Genomic DNA, 9,852 nt, shown 5'->3' on the forward strand with positions numbered 1-9,852 from the left:
TGTCAGGAAGCCCGGTTTCCTTTTCAGATCTGTCGGGTGCCCAGAGTAAAGTTTCCATATCTCTCTTTCAACAACACTTTTGTATTGAGCAACTACTATGTGCCAGGCACGGGTGTTAACTGGGGAAGGTCACTTTAGCTGGAATGGGCTGGAATGTTCTCTCCAAGGAGGTAACATTTAAACTGATACACAAAGAATGAGCAGGAGCCAGAATTCCAGGAAAGAGCATTCCGAGCAGAGGGAAGAGCCAGGGCAAGGGTTTGAGGAGGGAGAAGACTGCCAGCATGTCTGAGGCTAGTAGGGCTGCAGCAGGGAGGGCGCGTGGGGCTGATTAACAGCTCCCCAAAGATGTCCACCCCCTCATCTTTGCAACCTGTGAATGTCACCTTATATTTCAACAAAATACTTTGCAGATGTGACTAAATCAAGGATCTTGAGATGGAGAGATTATCCAGGGGGGCCCTAAATGTGATCACAATCATTCTTATAAGAGGGAGACAGAGAGAGATGTCACTACAGAGGGAAGTGAGGAGCAGTGGGACCACAGAGGCAGAGACTGCACCAATGCAGCCAGAGGCCAAGGAACGCCTGGAGCTGCCAGAAGCAGGACGGGGCCAGGAGCAGAGTCTCCCCTAGAGAGGAGAGCACGGCCCTGCCGACACCTTGACTTCAGCCCAGTGATACTGATTTTCCACTTCTGGCCTCCAGATCTGTGAGAAAATCAATCTGTGTTGTTTGAAGCCACCACGTTTTTAGCAATTTATTACAACAGCCCCAGGAAACTAACACAGAGGGCGAGGAGGCAAGCCTCGGAGACAGAGCAGGGAGGTGGCGTGGGAGGTGGGAGGCGTTGGGATGTTGTTCCTCTGGGGTCTTCCCTGACCCCCTCGCTCCTCCTCCTTTCTTCCCCTTCAAAGCTCCCCAGCACTCCCACCCCTTGTCAAATAGTTTGGCCTGTTGCAGTAATCAGATGTCAGTATAAACACACTTAAAAATCTTCAAAGGAAGGTAAAGTGGGAGAAAGCAAGCCACCGACTCATCTCTCTCCTCCCTGCCACCTTCTCCTCTCCTCAAATGTCCCTGCAATGTACACCTCTGGCCTTGTGGCCGGGAGTGGAGAGGCCATGAGGAGACGCTGCAATCCCCTGGCTCCTGGCTGTCAGCACCCATGGCCCGCAGGATCGTTGCAAACTCTGTCACTCTCACAGCTGATAAAGTCCCACAACCTGCACATCTGGAGCCTGGGGCTCCAGCCCTGATAAGTTGGGCCTGTCAGCACCATGTCCACACCTGCTGCAAGCCAGTGAGCGCTGGCCGGCTCCCCTCAGCCCCCACCTCTGCTCTGGGCTTCCTGCTGCCTGTTTACAGCCAAGCCCTGGCTACCGTGGCTAGGCAAGGCACGGTCACCTTGAGGTGACCCTGGGGAGCCAGGCTTGCCATAGCAGGAGTGGGAAGGACAGTTTATTCATCACGTGGAGTGGATCCACAGTGATGGAGATGTGCTGCCCCGAATGCTGTCCAGGTCCCCTATTTCCAGATTCGTTTCCCTGCTCTCTGCTGGGTCTGTGTGGGGGTGGTTGGGGAGAGGTGGCTGGGAGCTGATTGTACATGAAGCCTCAGCAACGTCAGGGCCCTTCCTAGGGCATCCAGCTAGACTGGAGGGGGGCACTCCCCGGAAGACATTTGGCAACGTCAGAGACCTTGCTGGTTGTCACAGCGAGGGAGGGGGTGCTGCCTGCATCTAGTAGGTAGAGGCCAGAGAAACTGCTAGCCATCCTACAATGAATGCACAGGATGGCCCCACTGCATAAAACGATCTGGCTCAAATGCAAATAGTGCCAAGGTTGAAAAGCCCCAAACCGGACAACACAGGAGCGAGCCGGAAGTGGAGCCTTGAAATGCCACTCCCAGAGACACAAAAGCCACGTCCGACTTCTGCCTGACGGCCCAGGGCCCCACCCCAGGTGCCAAGTGCCTCTGGAACGGCCAGACTCACCGGCATCTCCCCCAGGCTGAGCCAGGCCTGGTTCTCTCCCTTCCTCAGGTATCAAATGCAGGTAGGTCCTGACCCTGCAGTCTCTTGGCCAAGCTCATCCTAGGAGTGACATAGGAAACAACAGCTGTCCTTTCCTGAGCGCCAACTATGAGCTGGGCTCTGTGCTCAGCGTTTTGCTTTCTCGTGATGTTCCTACCCGGCAACTCAGGGAGGGAAAGAGAGATTATTACCAACCCCATTTTACCGATAAGGAAAGTGAGGCTCAGATCTGTTAACTGACTTAACCAAGGTCCCTGTTATGGGTTAAATCATGTCCCCCCAAAAGATATGTTGAAGCCCCAAGTTCCAGAACCTTAGAATGTGACCTTATTTGGAAATAGAGTCTTTACAGAAGTAGTCAAGTTCAAACGAGGTCATTGGAATGAGCCCTAATCCAATATGACTGGTGTCCTTACAAAAAGGAGAAATTTCAGCCCAGAGACAGACAAGCACACAGGGAAAACACCATGTGAAGATGAAGGCAGAGATTAAGGTAATAATTCTACAAACCAAGGAAGGCTAAAGATTGTCCCAAGACCACCAGAAGCAGGGGGAGAGGCCGTGGATCTCACAGTCCTCAGAGAGAAGCAACCCTGCCAACACCCTGATCTCAGACTTCCAGCCTGCGGAACTGGGAGACGGTACATTTCTGTTTAAGCCACCCACTTTGTGGTACTTTTTTATGACAGCCCTGGCAAACTGACATAGTCACACCGCTACTGGGTTGGGCTCCAGGAGATCTGGGCCCAGATCTGTTCAACTCTGGAGCCCAGGCTCCAACCATTAAAGGCAGAAGCCCTAGCTTTTCACAGGTCCCTGCAAGTATGGCTTTAGTGTCCAGAAGCTTCATTTAATCCCTGCTTATTGGTGCAGGCTTTCCTTCATCTAAGATATTGCTGCTAAATAACACACTTAATCAGTAAAAACAAGCGCCCTCCAAGGCTGTAGGGTGAGATGTTTTTTTATTGTAATAAACAATTCGTTTGGGTCACGTGGTCAGAAGGTCTAAATGACAGGCCCAGGTTCAAATCCTGACTCTCCTGCCCACCAGCTGTGTGATCTTAGGCCAGTCAGGATCTTCCAGTCTCGGGTTTCCCAGTCCCTAAAATGGGAATAACAATAGTGCCTACTTCGTGGGGTTTTGTGACAGTTAAATGAGAGGCTACCTGCAAACTGCGAGTCACAGTCTTCGCCCCCTCGTGTTCCGACAATAACTAATCGTTATTACGATTTCTACTCTTGTTATGCTACCTTATGGTCCCAGGAGGACCAAGGCAGGTGGCAGCTGTTGGAGATCAGCTTTGGCCACTGACTTTCATTTCTGGGTCCCCCCATCCTGGTTTTCAGCACCAGAGCTGGGGCTAAGAAGAGTTTGGGGCTTCAGGATGGGCTGCTGGGGCCACCCACAGACTTTTCTTCACATGCTTCCCTGAGGAAGTCACACGGGCGGGTCACATGCTGGGCTTGAGGGGCTGTCAGCGGCTCCGACACATTCCTGGGATTCTTCAGCCCATCTGCCCCATGGGATCAAGGGGGGTCTGCACATGCACAGATGTAGAGGGGGCCCGAGCTGCTGCCACGGTCAAGCGGGAAGCAAACTGCGGGGAGAGCCTTTGTCCCGTGGCAGGATGGCCTATACCCTGCCCATAATTGGGCACCGTCATTCTCCACCCCTGGCCTGGGCGGGCACCACTAGTCAAGCCCGGAGCTACTTCCCACTCACTGCCAGTCCCCACGAGGGGGCTACAGGACGGACCGTGTTGCCCATCCCTGGTGGGAGAGCCAGAGAAGCCTCGCAGGGAAGGTGGGAGGGCAGCCGGGGACAAGCACCCCTAAGATGTCCCTGAGACCTGCTGCTTCTCAGAGACCAGCTCACCCTCCTCCACTCCCCTGGGCTTAGTTCAGCAAACACCTGTTGGCGCCCACCTTCTGTTGGACAAAGGGGACCCCAAAATGTCCCTGCCCTGGAGGAATTTGTAATCAAGAAGGAGAGAAAGACAAATTATTTTTGTTGATGTTTGCTTTGCTGTTTTATTCGTTACAAAGGCCTCATCTCCCAAAGTTTCCTGCCAAAACCTCCAAATCAGTGGCAGAAAAATAACAGGAAAAAGCCCCAAACCATATAATGAGAACCTCGGAGTTCAGGTTAGGGGGGTGAAGGGTGTGCGCCGGCCTCAGATGACTGGATATTTTTTTTTTTTTAGAAAAAGTAACACCTGTTCATAGTAATAAAAAAGAAATCAAACTTGTGAAAAGGGTGCACCATTTAAGGTAGGTCTCCCTCCCGTCTGGACCCCCAGTCCCTCAGTTCTATCCTCCTCCCAGACATCGTTGGCCAATTTCTTATGTCTCCCGTGGATATCCCTCCACAGCGCAAGCACGCCTGCATCTGACTGCACACCCACTTTTTTGCATATTTCTACTTTTTTTTTACTTAAATTATTAAGCTATTCAATTCCTAAATTAAATGATCTTGAGGCAATTCCATAGGAACATATACAGATCAAACAGCATGTAATGTGACATCAGTCCACACCAGGCTGCTTTTGAACATGACACAGGGTGGTATTAAGAGCCAGGCCCTGGACAGTCACGCCCCCTTGACACAAGCAACCAGCCCAGCGATGACCACTGAGCCACCACAGAAAATGCTCTGAGCCAGGGCGGTGCGGAGGGCCTTGGGCCTCGGCCACAACCCCCCCACACCCACAGCCAGTCCAGTGACAACCACCAAGCTGCTGCAGGAAGCACCCCAGGCTCTCCTGAGCTGGGACAGTGGGGGGCCGAGGCCATGCCCCCCCCCCAAAATGCAACCAGCCTAGTGACAACCACCAAGCTGCAGCAAGAAGGGCCCCGGGTTCCTGAGCTGGGGCGGTGGGAGGTGAGGGCTTTTGCACACCCCCCTGACATCTGGACCCAGCCCAGCAATGACCAAGCCACCGCTGGAAGCCCCCCAGTCTCCCCTGTGGGAATGTGGGGGGTGCCACAGGCCTCAATCCTGCCCCTCCTCCTTCCTCCTTCTTCCATCACGTTTCCTCCCCCCTTCCCCTCTCTCCCTCCCTCCCAACTGCTCTGCAACAACATCATAGAGTGTAAAAAATAATATTAATAAAATAAAATTTAAAAAAATAAAATGCCAGGCCCTGGAGATGACCCAGGACTGCCCTAGACAAATATGTCTCAGAAGAAGCTGTGAGAGGGAACCAGCGGAAGCCAAGGTGAATATAGTTTCCTTCAGTCGAACACACCTTTTCTGAGTGTTTAACAAGCCTCAGCTCATGACCAAGGCCTGGTGGAGGGAGATGCCTTGGGCCGGGCTCTGAGACATCTCTCTTCATGTCTGAGGGACTCCCGCGGAGACTGGGTGTTCAGAGGGGGGCGAGGGTGCCAGGCTTTGGGAGAGATCCACTCATCGTGTTCCTCAGTGCAATCCCCCACTGTTATGGAAACTCTAGCAGGCTCCCCAAGCCTGGACTCAGGGCCCATCTTCTTGCCCACTACAGGCTTTGAGAGGTCTCGGGAGCCAGGCTAAAGAGCAAGGGCAGGGGCGGGAGGCCGCTTGGGCTGGCCACTGAGCGGTGAGTCACCAGCGTGGGTGAGTGCCATGGACACTGTCCCCAGGCCCTATTCCAGCTGTGCACCCTCCCCACCACCATGTCATTCTTCTGGCCCCACTCGGTAGACCATGTCACCTTTGCCCAGGCAGCCTGTCTGCAACAGGGCACAGCTACTTCCTTGGACTTCAAGGCCTGTGTTGTCCAAGAATGGCCAGGGCCCTGCCCTCTTGGGTTCCATCTCGCCTAACTCAGCGTGTGTTTTTGAGCACCTACTGTGTACCAAGCACTGGAATTACAAATAGTGGGCCAGCTGGTGGCATCTCACATGGAGTTTACATTCTCACAGGGAACACAAGTATACAGGTGTATAAGTTATTGAAGGAGGAAAAGGGTCCCACAGAAACAGAACAGAGACTGAAAACCTAGTGTCTGGGCCTGGGCAGGCCTTTCTGGGAGGTGACATTTAAGTTAACGGGGGCTCAGCTGGGCCAGGAGAGGGACAGTGATGGGCAGCCCTGGCCAAAGGAACTCGGTGGGCTAGGGAACAGGAGAGACCACCGTGGGTCATGGGTCTCCTGACATTGGGCTGAGAGCTCTTGGGTGGGCTTCATAAGGACATCCCCAACTTCCTCTGTAGCCATATCCCTCAGGGTGGGAGAGCTGTGAGTCTAGAGACCAAGGGAGGAGAGAGAAAGAAAATCTTGGGCTTCCCTGACCCTGGGGAGCAGGGGCAGAGGCCTAGGTCTGCCAGGCTGGACATTCCAGGCCCCTCACTGGTTCATGCTCAGCCGGGCCCCCCACACACACCTGGAATGGAGCAGAAAGTACAGGAAGCAAAAAGGACAGTAAAAAAAGGACAAATACAGCCTGGACGGCCAGTGAGCGCCAGGAATGGGCGGCTCTGGCCCCTGGCCTACGCACCGGGTTGGCACAGACAGGAAGTGGGTGGAACTGGCTCCAGAATTTTGTAGGCGGGGCTGGCCAGGGGAGAGGTGCCCGTGACCACTGGCCATCGGCGGTCCCATTGGCCCTGCAGGCTGACCTCATTGCCCAAGCCCGCGGGAGCCGTTCCTGGGGTCACATTCCGCGCTGAAGAGCCCCTCTCCAAGGTCTTGGTTGGCGCCAATGTCTTTTTAGGAACCAAGGCTCTAATTTTAGTGTCCCGGCCTTCGACACCTTCTCGAAATAGCTCCCTGTTTTCTCTTGCATCCCTGCCCCTTCCTTGGAGAAGGTGAACACCCTTCATCCCCGTTATCCGAGTTGGTGAACACAGGCCCAAGGCCTTGTATGGGTTTCAGTGGAGGAATGTGTGTCCCAGCCATGTGTTCTGTGTGGCTGGACCCAGAAGACTTGCCTCTGGCCAGGGCAGCCCGTGGTGTCCATCATGACAGGGGTCCTGCAGCAACACAATCAGCCAGGTCTCAAGGAGAGCTCACTGCCCCCTCCTCCTGGTTGGTCTGCCATGCCCAGGCATGGCACAAATTCAGGTGACCCAAATTCAGGTCCCCATGCCCCTGGAAATCAAGGCTGCCTAACCCCAGCCTCCACCTGTAAGAATCAGGGTTGACCTGGTACCTTGACCCAGGGGAGCCTCTCTTTTCCTTTTGCAGGTCTGTGCCATTCTTGTAGAAACAATAACAATTGCTATGCCTTTTCTGAGCACTACGGTGCCAAATCCTTCTTTATTTTCCCCCCATAGTTTATTTTTTTCTACCATGGGCAAAAGGAAAAGAGTGAGCTGGTCCTTTAAGAAGAAAGTAGAAGTACATGACATCTATATTCTGTCTGCCAGACATGTGACATGGCTTGGCGTGTGTGTATTTGATGCTCTGAATCCATGGGCCAAAATGGAATGGTAACTGGTACAGCTAGAGGGACAGAAGTTGGGAGAAGAGCAACGCAGGTGTCGGAGCTAGAAAAATGATCTGTGCTGAATCTTTCTTCCTATAGCATTTTTTCTTCTCTTAGAATCTGGAGAGGTAGAATCCAACTCTCGTTTCCTCAGTTTGACCTGATAAACACATCCTAAGATCCCCTTTATTTTTCTTTCTCAGTCCTGTACCTAGAGAGGCGTAGCATGGTTATGAAAATTGCAAGTTCTGGAGTTACACAGCCAGGGACTGAATTCTAGCTGTGTGAATGTAGGCAAATTTCTTAAGTTCTCTAAGCCCCAGTTTCCTCATTTAATTAACCCTGAACCACTCGTGCATGGGGCAGTTTCCAGCTAAGGATACAAGAACTGAGCGTAGCTTTGAGCTGTTGCCCAAGAGAAAAACCAAATGCTTCTCATGCACGATTTCATTTAATCCTCTCTACCACCCTGCAGAGTGGGTACTATAATTGTCCCCAAGGTCATGGAGCTGCCAAGGGATGGAACCCAACTTGAATGTGGGAAACCTGGCCCCCAGCCCTCTGCTTGTCAGTTTATGGGATGCTGCCATATAAACACTCTCCCTGGATTCTTGCAGCAGCCCAGTCTCCACCTCCTCTGTCCCAGCCTCTTCCACAGCGTGCTCTACTCAGATTCCCCTAGGCATCCAAAGCAACTGGGCCAGAGCGGTTGTACTGCTCGCCTGAGACCACACAGCACGCTGCTAGTGAATGAAGACACTTGAAAGTTCTAAGATCCAGGTGGCCTTCCTGGAAGGAGGAGGCAGCTCAGCTTAGAGTGATGGGTCATGTTTCAGTTCACACCTAGACAAAGACGGTGGTCCCAGGAGACAGCCAGGCAGGTGCTTCGGGGACTGGGAAGGCTCTGCTAGCAGCCCGTTCCCTAACAGGTGCATGTACTTGGCAGCAGAAAAAGCTTTCTAGAGGGGTCACCAGCTGGCTGAGTGGTTCTGGGAAGCATGATTTAGCATGCTCTCGGGGACTCGGCCCATTGGGACCCATATTCTGCTGGGAAATGGACATACCACAAAGAAGCAAAGCCAGAGTCGTCCTTCCCAGGCCACCTGCTGCATCCAGAGCCTAAACCCACATCCAGGGGCTCCCTGTTAGGAGCTCTCCGCTGGGGCTTTGAAGCCTGGCCCCTCCAATGGGCTCATATCCTGCAAACTTGGAGTCTCATCATGCTGATTGGGATGGGGTGAGAGCAGGGGGCGGTTCGTGGTCCCCCCAATTATCCAGAGAAGGACACATCAGGGCCTTGGGAAGCTCTTTCAAACCCCCAAACCATCCAAGCAGCCTTTGATTCTCAAGACAGCAAAATGCAATTTATTTTCTGAGTGAATAACGGCCGCTCTTCTGAAAAGATCCAGAGACCAGCAACTTTGCTAAAAGCCGCAGCCTCCAGAGTTAGCGCTCCGTGCCAGGCAGGTGGGCACAGTCAGGGCAAGAGGGAGCACCAGGAAGAAGAGGGGAGCCGCTGCTCAGCCAGAGGGGGATACCAGCCTTGGAACGACCAGAGGGAGCAATCATGATGCTGTGCTTCCAGTTTAAACAATGCCGAGGTTGTGAAATCAGACACCTACGGGGGCCAGATGGGTAGGTAGTGAGTGAAGCCAACCAGGTAACAAATAGCACCTGACTCTTGCCTAGGTGTTGGGACATAACAGGACATTTGGGGTGCCATGGGGACTGGAGAGCCCTGTCTGAAAGGAGCAGCTCAGCATGCCTGAGTATTGTCTTGTGGGAATGCACCTGTATCGTTTGATACAGAAGTAAATTCTTAAAAATCTTATGTAAAAATATGATTTTTTAATGTTGGTAAAATTTTTTTTTTTTTTTTTTTTGTGACCGGTAAGGGGATCGCAACCCTTGGCTTGGTGTCGCCTGCACTGCGCTCAGCCAGTGAGCACACTCGCCATTCCTATATAGGATCCGAACCCGCGGCGGTGGGAGCACTGCTGCGCCTCCAGGTGCTGCACTCTCCCAAGTGCGCCACGGGGCCGGCCCTGGTAAAAAATTTTTAAAAAAATTTTTTTTTTTTGGTGGCTGGCATGGGGATCCGAACCTTGACCTTGTTGTTATAGCACTATGCTCTACTCAACTGAGCTAACTGGCCAGCCCTTAAATTTTTTTTTTTTTTTTTTTTTTTTTTACTGCTGAGAGTTTCAAGCAAAACGTGTCTGTACGCAGCTGTGGAGAGGGGTGGGCAGGCAGCACTTGCTCTGAAGTTATACTTTTCCTGTTCACAAAGCACATTGTCTTATATAATTGTCACCTGATCCTAGGAAGCAGCCTGGGCAGGTCTGCTGTGCTCATCTGACGGACTGGGAAACCTGAGGCCCAGGTGAATGAAGCGCTTTGCGAGTGTCA

Source organism: Cynocephalus volans, chromosome 8 (assembly GCF_027409185.1).
Source record: "Cynocephalus volans isolate mCynVol1 chromosome 8, mCynVol1.pri, whole genome shotgun sequence".
NCBI lineage: Eukaryota > Metazoa > Chordata > Mammalia > Dermoptera > Cynocephalidae > Cynocephalus > Cynocephalus volans.